This window comes from Eleginops maclovinus, chromosome 2 (genome assembly GCF_036324505.1).
Source record: "Eleginops maclovinus isolate JMC-PN-2008 ecotype Puerto Natales chromosome 2, JC_Emac_rtc_rv5, whole genome shotgun sequence".
Lineage (NCBI taxonomy): Eukaryota > Metazoa > Chordata > Actinopteri > Perciformes > Eleginopidae > Eleginops > Eleginops maclovinus.
The window spans coordinates 25,550,010-25,557,234 of NC_086350.1; the positions used below are offsets into that span (position 1 = coordinate 25,550,010).

A 7,225-nucleotide genomic window follows, 5' to 3' on the forward strand; every position below is an offset into this window, starting at 1 on the left:
AGACAGTGAGAAAACAAATCCAGGAAATCACATTGTAGGATTTTTAATGAATTTATTTTCAAATGATTGTGGAAAATAAGTATTTGGTCAATAACAAAAGTTCATCTCAATACTTTGTTATATACCCTTTGTTGGCAATGACAGAGGTCAAACGTTTTCTGTAAGTCTTCACAAGGTTTTCACACACTGTTGCTGGTATTTTGGCCCATTCCTCCATGCAGATCTCCTCTAAAGCAGTGATGTTTTGGGGCTGTCGCTGGGCAACACGGACTTTCAACTCCCTCCAAAGATTTTCTATGGGGTTGAGATCTGGAGACTGGCTAGGCCACTCCAGGACCTTGAAATGCTTCTTACGAAGCCACTCCTTCGTTGCCCTGGCGGTGTGTTTGGGATCATTGTCATGCTGAAAGACCCAGCCACGCTTCATCTTCAGTGCCCTTGCTGATGGAAGGAGGTTTTCACTCAAAATCTCACGATACATGGCCCCATTCATTCTTTCCTCTACACGGATCAGTTGTCCTGGTCCCTTTGCAGAAAAACAGCCCCAAAGCTTGATGTTTCCACCCCCATGCTTCACAGTAGGTATGGTGTTCTTTGGATGCAACTCTGCATTCTTTCTCCTCCAAACACGACGAGTTGAGTTTTTACCAAAAGGTTCTATTTTGGTTTCATCTGACCATATGACATTCTCCCAATCCTCTTCTGGATCATCCAAATGCCCTCTAGCAAACTTCAGACGGTCCTGGACATGTACTGGCTTAAGCAGGGGGACACGTCTGGAACTGCAGGATTTAAGTCCCTGGCAGCGTAGTGTGTTACTGATGGTAGCCTCTGTTATTTTGGTCCCAGCTCTCTGCAGGTCATTCACTAGGTCCCCCCGTGTGGTTCTGGGATTTTTGCTCACCGTTCTTGTGATCGTTTTGACCCCACGGGGTGAGATCTTGCGTGGAGCCCCAGATCGAGGGAGATTAGCAGTGGTCTTGTATGTCTTCCATTTTCTAATAATTGCTCCCACAGCTGATTTCTTCACACCAAGCTGCTTACCTATTGCAGATTCAGTTTTCCCAGCCTGGTGCAGGTCTACAATTTTGTCTCTGGTCTCCTTTGACAGCTCTTTGGTCTTGGCCATAGTGGAGTTTGGAGTATGACTGTTTGAGGTTGTGGACAGGTGTCTTTTATACCGATAACGAGTTCAAAAAGGTGCCATTAATACAGGTAACGAGTGGAGGACAGAGGAGCCTCTTAAAGAAGAAGTTACAGGTCTGTGAGAGCCAGAAATCTTGCTTGTTTGTAGGTGACCAAATACTTATTTTACCGAGGAATTTACAATTAATTCATTAAAAATCAGACAATGTGATTTCCTGGATTGTTTCTCATATTCTGTCTCTCATAGTTGAAGTGTAGCCTACCTATGATAAAAATTACAGGCCTCTCTCATCTTTTTAAATGGGAGAACTTGCACAATTGGTGGCTGACTAAATACTTTTTTGCCCCACTGTATATGGCTGGACCCCCAGTGGCTCTGCCACGTCGATTTCTCCATCTGATGATGGCTCAGGGGCATCAGAGAGCTCACTGACGCTTTCATCGTGTTCAGCACCAACAGAAACAGACACATTTTCGCTGAAATCACTCTCACTAGTACTGCTAGGCATGGTTGCAACACCGGTACAGTTACAATCGTGACGTCACGCGAAAGTCGTCTGCTACTTCCGGTACAGGCAGACTGTTTTGAGAAGGTCCACGCGGCAGATAAAAATCGTGTTTTCTTGTCAATTATTCTGCTTGTACGTGCTCCCCAAAAATACAAGAATTTCACCAAACGATCAAGTAATATACATAGCACTGAACTGCTATCCCCAACAAAAATAATAATAAAAAAAAAACGTTTCAGTAGGCCTTTAATTTTCCATAGTGCGTGTTTCAGATACATTAAGCAACCTTTCTCTCTGGTGTTTTTGTTTGTTTGTTTGTTTGTTTGTGTTAATCAGTTGAACACAGTCAATCGTCTCACTTATATTATAATGTATTTTTCAAGAGAGATCTGTGGAGTGCAGTAAAAACACAAGAAAACGCAATAAAAACATGCCATTCACATGCACCATACTAACAAGCTGCATTCAGAATGCTGTTGAGAACTAAATTAAGGTTGTTGTTTTTTCATCCCTGTCCAATTCCCAATGGTCCAGACACTTATTGCAAAGGCCGTGATGCTCTGCAGGCTCTCCTCAATGTGAATCAGCCTCATTTTATCCAATTCCACTGTATCACTTTATTTAGTTTATACTTATTTTTATATATGCTGCTAAATTGCACAGTGCATATTGTTGTATATTGTATATACCTACGTATTAACTGTAATTGTATGGCTTTTACTTAGTACTTACTTTGTTTATTTTATGTTAGTTTGATTTTACCTCTCACTTTGTATTACTTTCCCACTTTTTCCTGCAACTGTTGCATAGCAATTTCCCTCGGGATAAATAAAGCTTCTTGAATCTTGAATTGATTTATAAAACATATTATTGGTCATACATACATCATAAAGGTTGTAGTTAAACAAAACATTATTTTAAACTTCCAAAAAGGTGCTTAACTTAAACTTTCACAAACGGTGAAACAGAAGGCATATAGCAGGAAGTGTATATAAGAAGTTATAGACATTTCTATCAAATCACCCTTTGTGGCTCAGGATTGAAAGCAGTTGTGCATTAATTACTCCATGTGTGTAAGTTCGGTCCCTGGCCTGTCAAAGGGTCCTCATTGTCTCTATGAATGGCATGTCTGAATTGTGTGCTTGCATCAAATCAAACTATTCCTGTCATACACTGCACTGTAACTTTCATTATTTTAATATTCTTTTATTTAGCTTGTTTATTTGTATTATCTTTGCTTTTGGATTTAAAAATACGTTTAAATGTGTTTCTGCTGCAATATATCTTAATTATTTGAATGTGTGTCTTTATGGTTGCATTGTGTCGAAATGTTCTGTATAAATAAACTTGCCTTGCTTTGGGAAAGATGCTAAACACAAATGGAATGCATTCTTCTGAGCTCCTTGTGTGGCATTCTCTGCATTATGTGGGTGAATGCTGGATTGTCTGGTAAAGCAATTTGAGTGGATGTTAATACCCAAACTGTGATGCTCTCCATTTTTGGAGAAGTTTATAGTCCACAGATGACGCGCAGCTGTTTCCTGTCTTTCTGCATCTCTTTACATGACAACACCCTTCTAAAACATTAGAGCCAACTCAAATTATTCTCTTCACGCATTCTCATAAAGCGAGGATTCTTCCAGTCCAACCAGTCCACAGTTAGTTTGGATTCAGTAATATAGGGTCTAATATGGTGAAACTGTATACTACACTTGGCTTTAAAAGTCTTTGTCATCATTTATTATATCCTGAACCTAGATGTATTATATTTATTAATACTATAGTGTGATAAAGAGTCTTTGGCCGCCCACACTGCAGTGTCACCTGCACCTCCATTATGGGACCGGAAAACGGGACTTAAAATGGAAGTTATATTCTACCTAGAGTGCCAAAAAACAGTTACTAATTCAACATTTTGAACCGAAAAGTACAGAGTAGATTACATTTATTAATACTACAGACGTAAGTTATAATTACCCTGCCAACAATGGCATTACAACTAGTGAGACTGGCACAAATAGTAATTCTCCTCTTACCGGAGTTAAGTAGCCTACTATCTGTATTAACACAACAAACACATAATACTAAATAAAGACCTAAAAACGAGTTTGCCATTTAATTAAATTCAAATGTAATTAGAGACAGGTCTGCACTATGAAAATGTTTTCATTTAACATTTGAATGTCATCTTTACTTCCGTGTTTTCAGTCTTCGATAACAATATGCTATTGTCTGTCCTAATAATTCCTCAAATGTATCATTTATGATGCAAAATAAATTGCCTGACGTTACTATTAAAATATATAAAAACACACGCAAATGAAGCAGACTAGACACGCTCCTATAAAATATGTATTGTTCTAGATAACATGTAGTTCACCAAGAATACGCGCTGTTTCCCAAACGCGGAAACTATCCTTCAGACAATAGATTGAAACATGCGCGCGCACACACACACACACACACACACACACACACACACACACACACACACACACACACACACACACACACACACACACACACACACACACACACACACACACACACACACACACACACAGTATAAGGCTCAGTTTATCCTTATATTTACATTCGAGCTCCCGGCACACTGCGGCTCTGCCCTGCAGCTGCACCGTTTACAGCCCAGCTCATGGAAGTGTAGCCGGGGTGATATGAGGACACGTCCCTCTCCTCGGTCACGGTTTCAGTTACAGAGGTGATGGCCAATTAAATTCCGACGCTGCTATGGGCGGACAACGTACCGTCCACCCCCCCTCCCACACACACGCACTCCCACACACACTGCGCCTGGCGCTCAGAGAAACCAAAAGTAACGCAAAGTCTTATACCTGCTTGTTATCCCTGAGCTCCGGAGCCGTCGCTATGTCTCTGCCCGCCGCGTCCCACCTGCTGAGGAGCGCCCTGAGGACCCAGCTCGTGCCTGTGGCCAATTTGTCGTCCAAACCCGCCAAACACGTCATCTCTGCAGGGGTGAGTTAATGGAGCCTCCGCTGACCTCATATGCCCGCAGCAGCACATGTTAACAGGGATACAGTTGTCAAAGACCGGGCCCTAAATATGTCTCGAGGCGAAGAGAGCGAGCTTGATAACGCGGTAATAATAAGGATAATAGCAGGCGTCTCGATGGCCTGATATGACAGAGCATAATCCACTGCAAGGCTCAATTACCTATAACTGCGTTTAACTATATATTTCGACTTCCACTCATACTTATATCAAATAATGAATATTATATTTTTTGAAACGCCTTGCTTATGCGGAACTTTTATTTTCTCAATCGATTTTTTTTTTAACTCTATCAAGGTCGTGAGCATCTCGCCATTTTTCCGCCTGAAAACAACACGTACACTTCTCTGCCAACCCAGACAGAAATAGCAACATAGAGACTATCACTTTATACCCTGTTATATTCAGTATGGTTATTCCTAGAAATGTTTACACATCCTAAGGCTAAGACTGCACAAGTTACTCCTGAAATAAGCGAGAGTTTTCATGCAGTTAATAGTTAGATATGGTGTTGTCGCTGTGTAAAGTTTTGATCAGGTGCCAGGTGGCTGACCTTGATGTTGATCACGGACACAGCAACTTATTCACCACAAATAAGTCACCCATTTTCGCATATTAAGCTCATTATTTGCACAATTTCAAGAAGGAATGCCTACAGATAAATCGAGGGCATTTTCATTCTATATATCGTCAAGGCACAGATTAGGGGAGATTGGGGTCAGCTGGAACATGTTGTTTATTCTGCACGTCTGTCTGTCCATGTAGGGACAGGGATTCTTCCTCTGTATCCTCCCTCAGGTTTATCTCATATTTGTGGGATTTCTTTTGGGATTTTTTTCTTGTGGCTGCAAGGGTTTAAGGACAGAGGGTGTTGTATGCTCTACAATCTGTAAAACACAATGTATAAGTTGTAACATTGGGCTATTTGAGTAACATTTTAGTTACAACTAGCAATCAAAAGTAAGGCGGAACCTCAGATTAGTATCGCTTTTTTGTTTTACATCTCAAAATACTCATTAATTGAAATTTGCTGACCAAAGGACATTTATCCAAAAACATTCAATAAATATGAGGTCAGCCGTGACACTAAATTCATTTTAACACGTTTAATGTTTGAAATGTGTTTGAGTTTATTTGATTGGTGTTCTGAAATGTTTGCATTTTGTGAAGGACGGTGTAATCTTACCATATATAATTTACATGATTATTGTTATTATTAAATATACTTTTATTTTTCGTTATCAGTGCTGAATCTCTGGTATCACACTACTGTATTTAAATACAGATGAATGTGCAATATTTAAAGCTAACATCATTAAAAAAATAAATAATCCTAACTAAATGACTAATAAACAATCATCCAAGCTCTCTACACAGAAAAGGGTTATACTCGGAAGAGTTAATTTGCTATTTAAAATCCCAACCAATCCCATCCATGGTCCTCATACAGCTTTAATAGTCTATATTTAGTCTATGTATCAGGACAAAGAGCAGAACTGTATGAACCATTAGATTGGTTGATGTAATCACCAGCAATAATAAGTGATATTATTAGTAATCCAGGATGCTTTAGTGGCTGCTTGTGCTCAGAACTGTTTAAAATGAGCTGTATTGTTTTTTGATTGAATCATTGCAGACTAATTGTTTTGTTGTTTCCAGCCAACATGCAGCCAACTGCTTTATATGAAACACAAGTCTAGCAAACAACAACTGCAAAGACAGCAGTTCCGTTTCTTTAGGTTTTGTACTTTAGGAGTGTTGCAGTCTCACCCCTGCCATTGTAGACTCCTATTTCCAAACATCTTTGTTTCTGTGTCCCCCAGGAGCAGGCGATTGCTATGACGGTCTTTTTCACGGCCATCTTGGGGCCCTCCGGCTGGGTGCTGGCTCACCTGGAGGACTACAAGAACAAGAAGGACTAAAAGGGCATGAGGGGGAGGATGGGGGAGAATCATTCCGTCCAAGACGCAGTCAGCCCTCCCTCCCCATCCAGCTCCGTCTGCTCCACCTCTCCTCAGCTGATGAGACTAATAACCACTTACCTGCCTCCTGACCTGTGATAATGTACATCTGTGCACCTATCAACTGTTACCAATAAACACATGTTTGCAGTGAGAATGGGCTCAGTGTGTTGGATTGCAGAATTTCATCTGACTTTGATAATAATTTACATGTCACTTATACGCTATCCAGGGCTGCAAGTACAGAATATTCACATAATTGGTTCTCGTGTTCACTTTTCAATTTAGTAGGTAAATAATTGATCTTGCTCCATGTCAGTTGGAGCCTTCAACCTTTTTTTAAAATCGAGAATCCAAACCCCAGAGATATTTGTGAACAAACACTTTGACATTTCACTTGATCAAAAGCTTTCTGGCAAAATAGTTGGGGATTCATTTTCCGTCAATAAACTAATGGATGCAGTCCCAGGTAAACAAAACCACCCTCACACTGTGAGCATTATTAATAGAGTGGTGCTGGAATGAGTCTTGAAATCCACAAATGGGTTAGCACGACTCAATGGTTTTTTGAACGTGTTT

The 7,225-nt window shown here is 40.3% G+C and overlaps 1 long non-coding RNA gene across 1 annotated transcript; it reads left to right on the forward strand.

Annotated features, from left to right (window-relative positions):
• The first annotated feature begins 4,243 nt into the window (after positions 1-4,243).
• Positions 4,244-6,803, forward strand: LOC134858956 (uncharacterized). The gene is made up of 2 exons (XR_010165025.1): positions 4,244-4,649; positions 6,509-6,803. It is a non-coding gene; the product is annotated as an uncharacterized LOC134858956 (long non-coding RNA).
• The last annotated feature ends 422 nt before the right edge of the window (positions 6,804-7,225 follow it).